We start from the raw sequence: 16,155 nt of genomic DNA, 5'->3' as shown, positions 1-16,155 counted from the left end.
CTCTTGAAAATGTCCACGGTTGTTCCGGCAATATTTCTTATGCTTGCTGGGAGGACGTTGAACAACCGCGGACCTCTGATGTTTATACAGTGTTCTCTGATTGTGCCTATGGCACCTCTGCTCTTCACTGGTTCTATTCTACATTTTCTTCCATGTCGTTCACTCCAGTACGTTGTTATTTTACTGTGTAGATTTGGTACTTGGCCCTCCAGTATCTTCCAGGTGTATATTATTTGATATCTCTCTCGTCTTCTTTCTAGTGAGTACATTTGGAGGGCTTTGAGACGATCCCAATAATTTAGGTGCTTTATTGCGTCTATGCGTGCCGTATATGTTCTCTGTATTCCCTCTATTTCAGCAATCTCTCCTGCTCTGAAGGGGGAAGTGAGTACTGAGCAGTACTCAAGACGAGACAACACAAGTGACTTGAAGAGTACAACCATTGTGATGGGATCCCTGGATTTGAAAGTTCTCGTAATCCATCCTATCATTTTTCTGGCTGTCGCAATATTTGCTTGGTTATGCTCCTTAAACGTTAGGTCGTCAGACATTATTATTCCCAAATCCTTTACATGCTGTTTTCCTACTATGGGTACATTTGATTGTGTTTTGTACTCTGTATTATGTTTAAGGTCCTCATTTTTACCGTACCTGAGTACCTGGAATTTATCACTGTTAAACATCATGTTATTTTCTGATGCCCAGTCGAAAACTTTATTAATATCAGCTTGAAGTTTTTCAATGTCCTCAGCCGAGGTAATTTTCTGATTTTTGTGTCATCTGCAAAGGAGGATACGAAGCTGTGACTTGTATTTTTGTCTATATCTGATATGAAAATAAGGAAAAGCAGCGGTGCAAGGACTGTACCCTGAGGTACAGAGCTTTTCACTGCACTTGAACTAGATTTTATATGGTTGACAGTTACTCGCTGAGTTCTGTTTGACAGAAAACTGAGTATCCAGCGTCCTACTTTACCGGTTATTCCCATTGACTTCATTTTGTGTGCTATCTCGCCATGGTCACATTTATCGAAAGCTTTTGCGAAGTCCGTGTATATCACATCAGCATTCTGTTTCTCTTCTAATGCCTCAGTGACTTTGTCGTAATGCTCAAGTAGCTGTGAGAGGCACGATCTTCCCGCTCGAAATCCATGTTGGCCTGGGTTGTGAAGGTCATTGGTCTCCATGAAATTGGTGACCTGACTCCTAATCACTCTCTCTCAAATACTTTTATGATGTGCGATGTTAGTGCAACTGGTCTATAATTTTTTGCCAATGCTTTGCTCCCTCCCTTGTGTAGAGGGGCTATGTCTGCTACTTTAAGTGCATCTGGTATCTCCCCCGTGTCCAAGCTCTTCCTCCACACTATACTGAGTGCCTGTGCTACTGGCACTTTGCATATCTTCATAAATATTGAATTCCATGAGTCTGGACCTGGGGCCGAGTGCATGGGCATGTTTTCAATTTCTTTTTCAAAATTTAGTGCGCTCGTGTTTATATCAGTTATATTTACAGGGGTTTGAATATCCCGCATAAAGAAATTGTCTGGATCTTCCACCTTCATGTTGTTTATTGGAGTTCTAATCTGGAGGTATTTATTTTTTTAATTTAAAAGACTAAGTCGGCTGGTAACAGCTTTGAGTCTTCTATATGCATTTCCCTTCCTAGTCCAGTGTCGTCGGGAAGGTTGGTGATGTTGGTATTCAGTCTTACCATCTAAATCGTTCACATGTGTGAACCACGGAGGTTCAAGGTCAGAGGCTAGATTCACGAAACAGTTACGCAAGCACATACGAACGTGTACATCTTTCCTCAATCTTTGACGGCTTTGGTTACATTTATTAAAAAGCCTCCTGGTGCTTCGGAGCTCATTAACTATTTAATAATTGTAAACAAAGCCGCCAAAGATTGAGAAATGATGTACAGGTTCGTAAGTGCTTGCGTAACTGCTTCGTGAATCTGGCTCCAGAGCACCAGGGAACTCCACGTGTAGTGCTTTCCCGCAAGGACGCCACTCAGTTTAGTTAGGCTAGCCCTTTGTTTCATTTGACTTGAGAATGGTCCAGGACGGACCGAAACCATTCTCAATCGACTTGAGAATGGTCTAGGACGGACCGAAACCATTCTCAATCGACTTGAGAATGGTCCAGGACGGACCGAAACGTCGTCGTCCCTTCAACTTCTAGTGTGTGGTCTGGTCAACCTTTGTTTCATATTAAATAACTAGCCCATCCTCCTGGTTTGGTAGTACATATAGTAACGATGAGGACCGTAGTACATTTTCCCACCTACAACGAAATTAGAACGTAGAAATGTGCACTATTGAGTTGGACAAACCGGAAAACTATTTGGGTTACTTTTGACAAACTAACCTAACCTAACCTCCCCAGGCCTAATACACAATATCTAAGGCCTAATATAATACATGTGTGTGCTATACTAGGCCTAGGAATATTTAATTTTGTGTCTTGGCTTCATGTATTTTCAAATAATATCTTACTAGTCAGTATACTACTCTCTAAAAGCTAAGAACGTACGAATTCGTGACTATTCACTAAGATAGTCACAATAGATACATGTTAATAGGAGGACGGGTTGAAATAACTCCTCTGGAAACACAAACCGAAACTGACTCTATTTTTCGCTTGTTACAACTTGTAATAAAGTTGTTACATCTTGGCTTAACGTGTTTATGACGTATTAGAACGTTGTTACAACTTGCTATATTGGTTGTTATAACTGGTTAGGTCTTAAAACGTGTTCGAACGTTGTAGCAACGTCGTAGTTTCGGTGTGTGTTTGGCGGGTCTGGTCGCAGCTTTGGTGGCAGCTGCTCCTCCCTTATGCCTTACGCGCGGGCATAGTATCCACGACCCCTAAAGAAAGTCATGATGACGGACCAGTTTCCACTCTAAACTGTTTCAAATATGTTGACAAAGATTGCAAGTGAAATTGTTAAATACGTGCTATGAGTCTTGTAATAAGACCTATTACTATATACAGGCGTGTGGGTAATATCTAGATAATAAGACCTGTACTGATAACTACCTGATAGGGTTATTTACACGGAGAAAGTGGCAAGCCTATATGATTACATGGCATTTGGAAGTGATACGAGGACAAGGAGTTGGGATAACAGCATGGAGTTCAGCTAGTTCTTTGATTTGTCACTCTGTATTTTTTTTTAACCTTTTAGCCTTACCAGACTGCTCGTCCTCTTAAGATTTCAAGAAAGTGACCTCTTCTAACCTGCCAGACTAAGCCAGAGGACCCAAAACAGAAAACGGGACAGTCCGTCACTTTCGCTAGTCGCTTCCATTTTCTAGAACGACCAACTTTGGCCCTAGGTAACGCATACGATGGAAAAGCGACGTTGAAGGTGGACAGGTTGTTCTGAAACGAACGGATGAAAGCAACCCATCTGACCTGTCGAGTCCGATGCATAGAAAACGTAGATATTTGTGAGCTGTTACTTAATAGGCTACATTTATAACGCTGGATGCGATAACGTAGACACCCCGGATTACGTTAGGGAGCCGGTCGGCCGAGCGGACAGCACACTGGACTTGTGATCCTGTGGTCCCGGGTTCGATCCCGGGCGCCGGCGAGAAACAATGGGCAGAGTTTCTTTTACCCTATGCCCTGTTACCTAGCAGTAAAATAGGTACCTGGGTGTTAGTCAGCTGTCACGGGCTGGTTCCTGGGGGTGGAGGCCTGGTCAAGGACCGGGCCGCGGGGACACTAAAAAGACCCGAAATCATCTCAAGATAACCTCAAGAAGATTACTTATTGTTCTGCTGTTATTGACGTGTTGTTATTAATAACAAAAGCTTTAATAATGGCACATCTGTAGTTACTGCACGACTGTTGCTAGTAAAGTTTCAGGCTCCGTGGTGCAGTGGTAAGACACTCGCCTGGCGTTCCGCGAGCGCTTTGTCATGGGTTCGTATCCTGGCCGGGGAGGATTTACTGGGCGCAAATCCTTAACTGTAGCCTCTGTTTAACTCAACAGTAAAATGTGTACTTGGTTGTAACAACGATTCCTCGCGGCGGGGATCGTACTCCAGGGATCTGCCCGAAACGCTACGCGTACTAGTGGCTCTACAAGAATGTAACAACTCTTGTATATATCTAAAAAAAAAAAAAAAATTATTATTAACTAGAGATTAATGTTAATATGGGTAATACTCATAATACATATATACGCGGTCGCCAGGTACCAGATTCACGAAGCAGTTACGCAAGCACTTTACGAACCTGTACATCTTTCCTCAATCTTTGACGACTTTGTTTACAATTATTAAACAGTTAATGAGCTCCGAAGCACCAGGAGGCTGTTTATAACAATAACAACAGTTGATTGGCAAGTTTTCATGCTTGTAAACTGTTTAATAAATGTAACCAAAGCCCTCAAAGATCGAGGAAAGATGTATACACGTTCGTAAGTGCTTGCGTAACTGCTTCGTGAATCTGGCCCCAGGTTCGTAAGTGCTTGCGTAACTGCTTCGTGAATCTGGCCCTAGTGATCGAACCCTGAGCAGTTTATCAACATTTACTTATAGGTAATTAACTATTATGTACTCCCTGTAGCCTACGTCACTCTCTTGATTAATGTATTTTCTGAAGGGTTTTGATTAAATATTCATTGATGGTAATATGGCATTTGCTAAATAATTAATTTAATTAATAATTAACTTTTTTAATGAGCGTAATGTAGTTCACGCCTATTTGAATAATGTAATATACGCTAAGGCTGAGTGGAAATTAATTTGCCAATGGCTTCGTGAATATAATTTAAGTTTTAGCTGCGCGCATGTTTGAACAGGAAGAACACTGGGCGCACATCGTAGGCCTACCTCAATCTGGGGCCAGATTCACGAAGCAGTTACGCAAGCACTTACGAACGTGTACATCTTTCCTCAATCTTTGACGGCTTTGGTTACATTTATTAAACAGTTTACAAGCATGAAAACTTGTATACCTGGAGATACCGGGGTATGTATACCTGGAGATACCGGGGTATGTATACCTGGAGATACCGGGGTATGTATACCTGGAGATACCGGGGTATGTATACCTGGAGATACCGGGGTATGTATACCTGGAGATACCGGGGTATGTATACCTGGAGATACCGGGGTATGTATACCTGGAGATACCGGGGTATGTATACCTGGAGATACCGGGGTATGTATACCTGGAGATACCGGATATGTATACCTGCCTGTGCTGACGTACCGTGCCGTAAAACTGACACGGATGCTGTCATTTTACCTGGAATTTACCATAAACTGGTTCCCAGGATCTGTGACGTGATACAACCCCCCTGCTTACACCCCCCCCTCTCTCTGCCCCCCCCCCCCTCTGTCCATCCCCTCTCTGTCCCTCCCCCCCTCTGTCCCTCCCCCCTCTGTCCCTCCCCCCTCTGTCCCTCCCCCCTCTGTCCCTCCCCCCTCTGTCCCTCCCCCCTCTGTCCCTCCCCCCCTCTGTCCCTCCCCCCTCTGTCCCCCCCTCTCTGTCCACCCCTCACTCGCTGCCCCAGTACCCCCATGAACGCCCTGTGCGGAAAATTAACTGCTATGTAAAACTGTATTTTAAGAAACGGTTTATTACTCTGGTGCAAATGTGAGAGGATACTAGCGATACGAGGGCTCTGACAGCTGAGTCAACCCGTTCTCGCAAATTTAATAAGTCAATATTGACTTATTAAATATGTGCATAGGTGACATACTTAACATAATAGTTTCCCTTGAAAAGCTTCATAGAAAACACCGACCTTACCTAACCTACCTAGTATGTTAAAATAAGCATCCTATAGCTTCGTAATTACAATTATTACTTAACCTATTATAGGTATAGGTTAGGTAATAATTGTAATTACGAAGCAATAAGATGCTTATCTTAACATACTAAGTAGGTTAGGTAAGGTCGGTGTTTTCTATGAAGCTTTTCAAGGGAAACTATTATGTTAAGTATGTCACCTATGCACATATTTAATAAGTCAATATTGACTTATTAAATTTGCGAGAACAGGTTGGCTGAGTGGACAGCGCTTCGGATTCGTAGTCCTGAAGTTCCGGGTTCGATACCCGGTGCAGGCGGAAACAAATGGCCGGAGTTTCTGTCACCTTGATGCGTCTGTTACCTAGCAGTAAATAGGTACATGGGAGTTAGACAGCTGCTATGGGTTGCTTCCTGGGGGGGGGGGTAACAAACAGGAGGCCTGCTCGAGGACCGGGCCGCGGGGACGCTAAGTCCAGAAAACATCTCAAGATAACCTCAAGATAACACCTGGCAAAGGCTCCTGGCAAGGACCTCCAGCTTTACGGTCAAGCGTCCACTATGGAAGTTGACGTGACGTGACCGAAGAGGGGAAAATGATGAGGGGAATTGGCGAGGGGATGATGACCTCCGAGCGCTCTTATGACCACCTCCGAGCGCTCTCATGATGACCTCCGAGCGCTCTTATGATGACCTCCGAGCGCTCTTATGATGACCTCCGAGCGCTCTCATGATGACCTCCGAGCGCTCTTATGATGACCTCCGAGCGCTCTCATGATGACCTCCGAGCGCTCTCATGATGACCTCCGAGCGCTCTTATGATGACCTCCGAGCGCTCTCATGATGACCTCCGAGCGCTCTTATGATGACCTCCGAGCGCTCTCATGATGACCTCCGAGCGCTCTTATGATGACCTCCGAGCGCTCTCATGATGACCTCCGAGCGCTCTTATGATGACCTCCGAGCGCTCTCATGATGACCTCCGAGCGCTCTTATGATGACCTCCGAGCGCTCTTATGATGACCTCCGAGCGCTCTCATGATGACCTCCGAGCGCTCTTATGATGACCTCCGAGCGCTCTTATGATGACCTCCGAGCGCTCTCATGATGACCTCCGAGCGCTCTTATGATGACCTCCGAGCGCTCTTATGATGACCTCCGAGCGCTCTCATGATGACCTCCGAGCGCTCTCATGATGACCTCCGAGCGCTCTTATGATGACCTCCGAGCGCTCTCATGATGACCTCCGAGCGCTCTCATGATGACCTCCGAGCGCTCTCATGATGACCTCCGAGCGCTCTCATGATGACCTCCGAGCGCTCTCATGATGACCTCCGAGCGCTCTCATGATGACCTCCGAGCGCTCTCATGATGACCTCCGAGCGCTCTCATGATGACCTCCGAGCGCTCTCATGATGACCTCCGAGCGCTCTCATGATGACCTCCGAGCGCTCTCATGATGACCTCCGAGGGCTCTCATGATGACCTCCGAGGGCTCTCATGATGACCTCCGAGCGCTCTCATGATGACCTCCGAGAGCTCTCATGATGACCTCCGAGCGCTCTCGTCAGGAAGGGTTAAGCGCCCGTCTGGGACGCAATATCCCTGGACGATCAATACATGTTAATGGTTTAATGGCATATTTATTACTGACCCCTTGAAGCCTCCATTACTATCCCTCTTTCACATCCCACCTGGATGTAAATCGACTTGTCAATCGTGTACTGGGGAAGACTATTTTAAGTCATGATTTGAGATGAGCTGTGCTCTCAACTGCCAGCAAGAGGCGAGACCTTTGATTGTGAGGTGAGGGTGGTGGTGGTGGTTTAAGATTCGCCACTCGGAAAAACATGCTCCAAGCAGCACGGGCTATGGTGAGCCCGTAGTGGACTTGAGGGTTTGGGTGTGTCCTAATTTGTATGTTGTGTAGGGCCGGTCTGCCGTACGGCTTTCAGTTTCTTGTGTGGTGACTCTGGTGAGGAATTAAGTGTTGATATAAGTCGAGGAATTAAATTATCCATGAACATATATAATAAATTAATAATATCGTTGTCATTTTTAATTATCTTTAATTCTGATCTCCACCTAAGATCTTAAGATAATTGGCTTTATACTTCACAAGGTTGTAGTTTGTTAGTTAATATTGATTTTAATAACTGCTGAACAGAGACGAGTTCCATCCTTTGTCTGGTAAACTAATGAATGGATGGTGGCAGCTCTACCTTTATCTATTATAACTTCTTTTCTAACTCCTTCTACTCCTATCCCTCTGTTCCTCTTACTAAGTCTACCATTCATCCTATCTTCTCTCTCTCTCTCCTCTCTCTCTCTCCTCTACACTTTTACTTTCACCTACACGCCTCTATGCTCCCTCTTTATCATTCTCTCTCCATTTTCTTATTCGTTGTAATGTGTTTAGCGTGAGTGTTACAGTTGTTAAGAGATGTGTTAAACTGTTGTTACAATACGTAAGAGATGCGTTAAGTTTGTGTGTTGCAATAGAAATGTGTTAAGGTGGAGATTACTGTTCTCTATTGTGCTGCTGCCACGTATTGTGTGTTGTGATTAGTTATAATCAACCCATCCTCCGAATTGACAGTACGAATTCATACTAAATGTAATAAGTACACTTTCTTACTGTAATAAACAGTGCATAATTGCACTTATGAGGCTGTTACATTTACCCAACTCCCTCCCCCGATTTAATTCTCCTCGTTTTCTGTCAAGACACGCAGAATTTTGGGATGAAGTTTTCAATATCAAGTTGCTATACACGAGTTTTAAATATCAGGAATTTCTTTTTCAGGTTTATTAAACAATAGAGATTTTATACAAAATTTTAAAATATCCTGAGTTACTTTACAATTTATTGATATATTTTAGTTTTGTTTTATTAGTTTTATAAAACTGTAATGTCAATATAGCTATAAGTTAAGTACTAATTGTAATTAAGAAGCAATACAATTATTATCTTCAAAAACTAAGACGGTTAGGTGAGGCTGTGGTTTTCTATTCAGTTTTTCAGGTAAACTCAAATATTCACAATATATTTGACAGTACGATTTAATACTAAGTGAAAATAAGTACAATTCCTAACTGCTATGAATAGTACATAATTGCACTTATTTGTCTTCTTACATTTACCACCCCATTTTTGGAGGACGGGCTGTTATAATATGCAGCCGGTGAGTCACAATAACGTGGCTGAAAATATGATACCCAAACCAAACATCAGAAGACAGTCGACTTGATAATGGTCCAGGATGGACCGAAGCATCGTCGTCTCGTCATCTTCTGGTGTGTGGTTTGGTTATCTTGTTATAACCACGACCGGTGAGGGGTGGATAGGCCCCCCCCCTACCTCCCCATCTCTCCTCCCCCCCCCACCCTTCATTCATGCGATGACAGGAATAAGATGCAGGAGAGATAGGTGATATCTGCATGATACCTGGTTGATGGGGTTCTGGGAGTTCTTCTACTGTTCAAGCCCGGCCCGAGGCCAGGCTTGGCTTGTGAGAGTTTGGTCCACCAGGCTGTTGCTTGGAGCGGCCCGCAGGCCCACATACCCACCACAGCCCGGTTGGTCCGGCACTTAATGAAGAAAACTATCTAGTTTTCTCTTGATGTCCACGGTTGTTCCGGCAATATTTCTTATGGTCGCTGGGAGGACGTTGAACAACCGCGGACCTCTGATGTTTATACAGTGTTCTCTGATTGTTCCTATGGCACTCCATTGGATGGGAGGAAGGACCTCCCATCCCATAAGGGTCCCCCATTCATATGATGACTGGATTAGGCAGTGGATAGATCATGTTGATTAGAGGGAACCCCCCCCCCCCCCCATGAGGGAGGATGTTGAGTGGAAGCACTCCTATCCTCCCCCCATCCCTTCCTCCTCCCCATGACGATAACTTTAGTCGGGTTGGGGATCATGGGAACATCCCCCTCCCCTCCTACCCCATGATCAGTAGAGAGAGTACCAGACAGCGGATATTGGAGGGGCCGGATCATCTCGGCTCCACTCCACTTTGGCCTCCGCTGGTGGATTGTTGGATATTCTCTATCCTTCTGTCCGTCACCCCTTTCCTGTACTGTACTTGTTTCTGTCTCTTGCCTGTTACCCCCTTCTCTTCCGCTCCCCATCCTTCGTCATGCCATTTCTACTCTTCCCCAGTTCCTCCTTTCTCTCCCTCCCTTTCCCACTTTATTCCTTTTCACCATCTCTTCCCTTCTCCACCCCCATCCCTTAACCCCGGGTGTGGTACCCCGGATAGTTCCTTTACCTGTCCTCACCTACCACTCACCTGCCAGACAATCCAGGGGCTCCATCAACTCCTGAACACACAACCTCAGACTCCAGCACCAAGCCACCAGGGTGTGGAACACCGTGGAAGTGTTCCACTCGGTACTAAAAAGTCCAAGATGGGACGCCCCGCTTCCACAGCTGGGGGCCCAAGAGCCTCGATCTACTTGATGGAGACCCAGCTCCACAGTACATAATTCCTAGATGAAATACTGATTAGAAACCCCTCCATCCCGTTTTTATAGAAAAAAAGGTAAAAAATAAAATAGATAATAATAATACAATAAAGACCCTTAAACAGAACATCAACACGTATGTGAAAGCTTGTGAGTGTGTACATGTGAATGCTACTCAGTATTCATCTATAGATATCTATACATGCTGAAATACACGTGCAGAACCTCACACACACAGACAGCTCCCCGACAAGAGAGAGCAACACACACACACACACACACACACACACACACACACACACACACACACACACACACACACACCCACACACACACCGTGTCAGCAAGGCGGACAGCCCGCTGCCTCTCATAACTCTCACTTTACTTTCCCATTTCTAGACTTTTCCCTTCACCTGTGCCTCTCCATCCTCTCCCTTCCCCCCCTCCAAAAAAACTACCATTCTGCTGCAAACCTCGCTTCCTCCCTCCCTAACCCCCTTACCCCTCCGTTACCCCATCTGTCCACCTACCTAACCCCAACCTACCCCTCCCTACCCACACTTACATCACCCCCAATATCAACGTATTTAGAAAGACACTGGAGATCTGGAAAGGGAATGAGAGAGAGAGAGAGAGAGAGAGAGTGAGAGTGAGAGAGTGAGAGAGTGAGAGAGAGAGAGAGTGAGAGAGAGAGTGAGAGAGTGAGAGAGTGAGAGAGAGTGAGAGAGAGAGAGAGAGAGAGAGAGAGAGAGAGAGAGAGAGAGAGAGAGAGAGAGAGAGAGAGAGAGAGAGAGAGAGAGAGAGAGAGAGAGAGAGAGAGTGTGAGTGAGTGTGTGAGAGTGAGAGAGAGAGAGTGTGTGTGTGTGTGTGTGTGTGTGTGTGTGTGTGTGTGTGTGTGTGTGTGAGTGTGGGGGGGTAGTAGAGGAAGTAAGTGAAATAGAAAAAAAAGGGTAATTGCTTCAAGTGCTACTTAGCAAGCCAGCAGAGACAGTGTGCATGTATTAGAATACATTTCACTGGTATATGAGCATATGAGTGTGTCGGCTGCTGCAGTACGGGCGCTGAGTCATGAGTGTAAAATGGGCACATGTGCTCCAGCTATCCAGCACTTCCAATTACTCTCAAATTCAATTTGAAGGAGCCACTTGGCAACTTAACCGATTTTAATCAGCAGGAGAGATTTGGCCCCAACTTTTTACATTAAATATGTTGCAGGCTGCAACTATCTTGAAATTCATTAAAAGTGGTTAGTGGTGTGAATGAGGACAAGTGTTGCAAAACGCTTCGAGTTGCAAGGCTGTGTTGTGCGTGCGCAGGGACTAGCAGATAGGGAGGGGGGGGAGGAGTATCTATCAACCCCCTTCTCCCCATCCCTTCTCTATCCCCCTCCGCAAGCGCGCATATGAAGAACGACTGAAAGAACTAGACCCGACATCAAGAGAAGAGAGGGGAGACACTACAAAGTTGTACAAAATATCTACGGCGGATGAAAAAGTGGAATAGAGGGGGATGATGATCAAAACGAATGGCAACAGAAGGAGAGGACATAGATGGAAGCGTGATAATCCCGTGAGTCAGAGATGTTAGAAAGATTTCTTTTGGCGTAATAAGGGGAAATGTAGCGAGTTGAATGAGCAAGTCGTAGATGCAAATTTTCACTTCAAATTTTGTTTGTAGGTATGATAGAGGAATAAAGCAGGAGTCATTGCTATAGATAGGTTAGAAAGACGGTGTCCAAAAGCTAAAAGCTCTTTCCTGTAGGCACAAATAAATGAGTGTAATTAGGTGAGTACGTACGTACACACACACACACACACACACACACACACACACACACACACACACACACACACACACACACACACACACACACACACACACACACACACACACACATATTAAAAAACAAATACTATTCAAAATTTTAAAACTAGGTATGATAGGGAAATAGGACCATAGTCATTGCTGTAAACAACCGATGCTCGAAAGGCGGGATCGAAGAGTCAATGCTCGATCTTGCAGACACAAATAGGTGAGTACGCGCACGCATACTCACTCACTCACTCACTCACTCACTCACTCACTCACTCACACTGCTGGAGGGGGTGACAGGGAGACATCTGACATGGCTGAAAAAATTTCTGACAGACAGATGAGGGCGGTAATCAGAGACAGTGCATCTGTCTGGAGGAGTGCCACCAGCGGAGTGCCACAGGGCTCAGTTCCTGCACCAGTCATGTTAATCGTCTACATAAACCATCTACCAGAAGGAATATAGAATTATATAAACATGTTTGCTGATGATATTAATTAATCTAGGTAAAATATGTGCTTTGGAGCGACATGTGGCAAGTGGAATTCAGTGTGAATAAATGCCATGTTATGGAATGTGGAATCTGAGAAAATCGACCACAGAACTTAAAAAAGAATTTAACACACACAGAACATTGTGAGAGGATCATATGCGTCGCTTTCCAACTTCAGACTTGCTTTTAATTAATAAATTAATTACATGGATGGTGAAATACTCAAGAAACTGCTCATGACTTTTGTGAGAATAGGAATATGCTATTCTTTGGAATATTTCAATTCTGTGAGAATTGGAATATGCAGCAGCTGTATGGTGTCCATATCTCATGAAGTCTCATGAAGCTCGTATATAAAACTGGAAAAGGTGGAAAGGCATGCTCCAAAATGGCTTCCGGAATTTGAGGCATTAAGCATGCCAAAACTAGAAGATTAGAATTAAATGAGTAATTAGGTGGCGGAGCCGGTCGGCTGAGTGGGAGCCGGTCGGCCGAGCGGACAGCACGCTGGGCTTGTGATCCTGTGGTCCTGGGTTCGATCCCAGGCGCCGGCGAGAAACAATGGGCAGAGTTTCTTTCACCCTATGCCCCTGTTACCTAGCAGTGAAATAGGTACCTGGGTGTTAGTCAGCTGTCACGGGCTGCTTCCTGGGGGTGGAGGCCTGGTCAATGACCGGGCCGCGGGGACACTAAAAAGACCCGAAATCATCTGAAGATAACCTCAAGATAGAAGAAAAAAAGAGGCGATATGATCACCACTTACAAAATACTAACATAAATCGACCAAATTGAGAAAGAGGAATTGTTGAAACCGACAACTTGAAGAACAAGAGAACACAGATTCAAGGTAAGGAAACAAAGGTGCCAACAAGTATATTAGAAAGTTTTCTTTTGCAATAAGAGTAACAGACGGTTGGAACAAGCTAAGTGAGGTGGTGGTGGAGGTTACCTTGAGGTTACCTTGAGGTTACCTTGAGGTGCTTCCGGGGCTTAGTGTCCCCGCGGCCCGGTCGTCGACCAGGCCTCCTGGTTGCTGGACTGATCAACCAGGCTGTTAGACGCGGCTGCTCGCAGCCTGACGTATGAGTCACAGCCTGGTTGATCAGGTATCCTTTGGAGGATACCCTTTGGTGGAGGATATCCTTTGGTGGAGGCCAAAACGGTCAGGTAGTTTCAAAGCGATGACAAAGAGTGCTGGGAAGACGGGACACCACGAGCGTAGCTCTCATCCCGTAACTACACTTAGATAATTACACACACGTTATATCCTGGCGAGGACGATATCACTAACGACTTAATCGGTACTGTAATTGCTTTGTTTATACCAGAAACTTGCCAGTTGGGAAACTTGGAGCAGCGTGAAGCCAGTTTTATCAGCCTCGTGTCTCAACTTGCATAGTACCTTCTACTCCACTCATTTTATCTTATTAATTGTCATATGTCTACCTTGTGTTGGTTTCGGGGATCAATGTCCCCGACTATATAGCACTTGGAGAAGGATAACGACCTGGGATGGGACAGGAGGGGGGGGGGGGGGGGGGGGGAAGGAATGGTGCCCAACCACTTTGGGACGGTCGGGGATTGAACGCCGACCTGCATGAAGCGAGACCGTCCCGAGGGAGAGGCCCAGGCAGCAGTGCTTCCCGGTGGGATGGGACCACACTCTGTTACTCTCTTCATTTTCCACTGAAAACATCATTACAAATAATCCCCCCCCCCCCCCGAGGTCAAATATAATGCCTCAAGCTTTACTTTTATCTCCCCCCCCCCCCTAAGGGGTCGGAGGAGATGCCTGGAGCCTCCAAGACTTACAAGCGGTAAGTAAGCAAGCAGGAGAGAGACCTTCCACACCCCATAATGTAATATTAGTGTGAAATAAGTGGTATTTTACAGTAGGGGGGGAGGGGAGGGGAGGGGAGGGGAGGGGGGGAGTCAATAAAACTGGCTGAGTCACACCGTCGACTTTTATTACTCTCGCCCACCACCACCTTATTTCGTCTGATTTTTATTATAAAATAAAATAAGTACCTTTTTTTTCTTTTTAGGTGCTTAGGCTTGGTGCTTTCTCCTAACGATTACCCTATCTACGCTAATGGGGAAATTATCAGGTGGTTAGGTCAAGAGAGGTGTGAGGGCTTGTGTGTTGTATATTTTTATAAGATGCTTATCTTAACATACTAAGAAGGTTAGGTGAGGTCGGTGTTTTCTATGAAGCTTTTCAAGGTAAACTAAAATATTCACAATCAATTAGTATGTCGCATATGCACTTATTAAATAAGCCAATATTGACTGAAGCAAGTGCGAGAACGGGTTGCAAATTTAGCTGACAATTGATGTCCTGAGATCAGGCAAGTAAGTGGAAGTCGGAAGAGGATCAGGGGAATATAGCATGTTTCTCCCACGTGGATATATTCTATATTTACAGGTGGGAAGTGTAAGCACAGACGACTCGGAGGGACATGACGGGGGTCCGAGAGCTAGAGCTACGGCTTGTAGGCACAAATAGGCAAGATCACCAACATACACACAAGGCCAAGTGTGAGTCAATCAGGGGAGGGTATACCTGTGTGTCGTGGAGGGAGGGTACACCTGTGTAGTGTGTCGTAGAGGGAGGGGTACACCTGTGTGTCGTGGAGGGAGGGTATACCTGTGTGTCGTGGAGGGAGGGTATACCTGTGTAGTGTGTCGTAGAGGGAGGGTACACCTGTGTAGTGTGTCGTGGAGGGAGGGGTACACCTGTGTGTCGTGGAGGGAGGGTACACCTGTGTGTCGTGGAGGGAGGGTATACCTGTGTAGTGTGTCGTGGAGGGAGGGTATACCTGTGTAGTGTGTCGTGGAGGGAAGGTACACCTGTGTAGTGTGTCGTGGAGGGAGGGTACACCTGTGTGTCGTGGAGGGAGGGTATACCTGTGTAGTGTGTCGTGGAGGGAGGGTACACCTGTGTAGTGTGTCGTGGAGGGAGGGTACACCTGTGTAGTGTGTCGTGGAGGGAGGGTACACCTGTGTAGTGTGTCGTGGAGGAAGGGAAGGTACACAGGAACACTTTGTGCATGTTTTGCACCGTGAAAATACTGCCAAACTTGCAATGTAATGTTGCCATGTAGAGAGAAGGTCGGTGAGCGGCCCCAGGCAGAGTATTGACTGGTGATAAAGTTTCTTCATCTCCCTAAGCACTTGAACTGGACGGTAAAGCGACGGGGCCTCGCTTCATACAGGTCGGCGTTCAACCCCCGACCGTCCAAATGGTGGGGGCACCATTCCTTCCCCCGTCCTATCCCAAATGCTTATCCTGAGCCTTTCAAGTGCTATATAGTCGTAATATTGACCTGTCCAAGACACAATTGTCTCCGTTTATCCTCTGTTGTCCTTCCTCTTATACTTGACGACGGATATAAATCCAGTGATGACCAAGATGCTTGTTGCAACAGTGTCTTGGAGTGGCTGTGGATTTGTTACTCAAGACGGCGGAGACGTTCCTTCTTCTTGGGAGGGTTTATGGCGGGGCGGTCGTGTCGGGGCGGAGTGGCAGCGGGTCGTCACAGCGCCTGGAGACGGCAAGAGGGGAGGGCTTAAGGGCTCAGGTAATGGAAG

At 45.8% G+C, this 16,155-nt stretch overlaps 1 protein-coding gene across 2 annotated transcripts in view; it reads left to right on the top strand.

The window, feature by feature from the left end:
- The window catches only part of LOC123769518 (tyrosine-protein kinase transmembrane receptor Ror2), a 632,994-nt gene that overhangs the window by 406,071 nt on the left and 210,768 nt on the right, over nucleotides 1–16,155 (top strand). The gene's annotated exons all lie outside the window — the stretch shown is intronic.

The sequence above is a fragment of the Procambarus clarkii genome, chromosome 63 (genome assembly GCF_040958095.1).
Source record: "Procambarus clarkii isolate CNS0578487 chromosome 63, FALCON_Pclarkii_2.0, whole genome shotgun sequence".
Classification (NCBI taxonomy): domain Eukaryota; kingdom Metazoa; phylum Arthropoda; class Malacostraca; order Decapoda; family Cambaridae; genus Procambarus; species Procambarus clarkii.
Note: the sequence above shows the minus strand (reverse complement) of the source record. Positions and strands in the feature narration are given on the sequence as shown.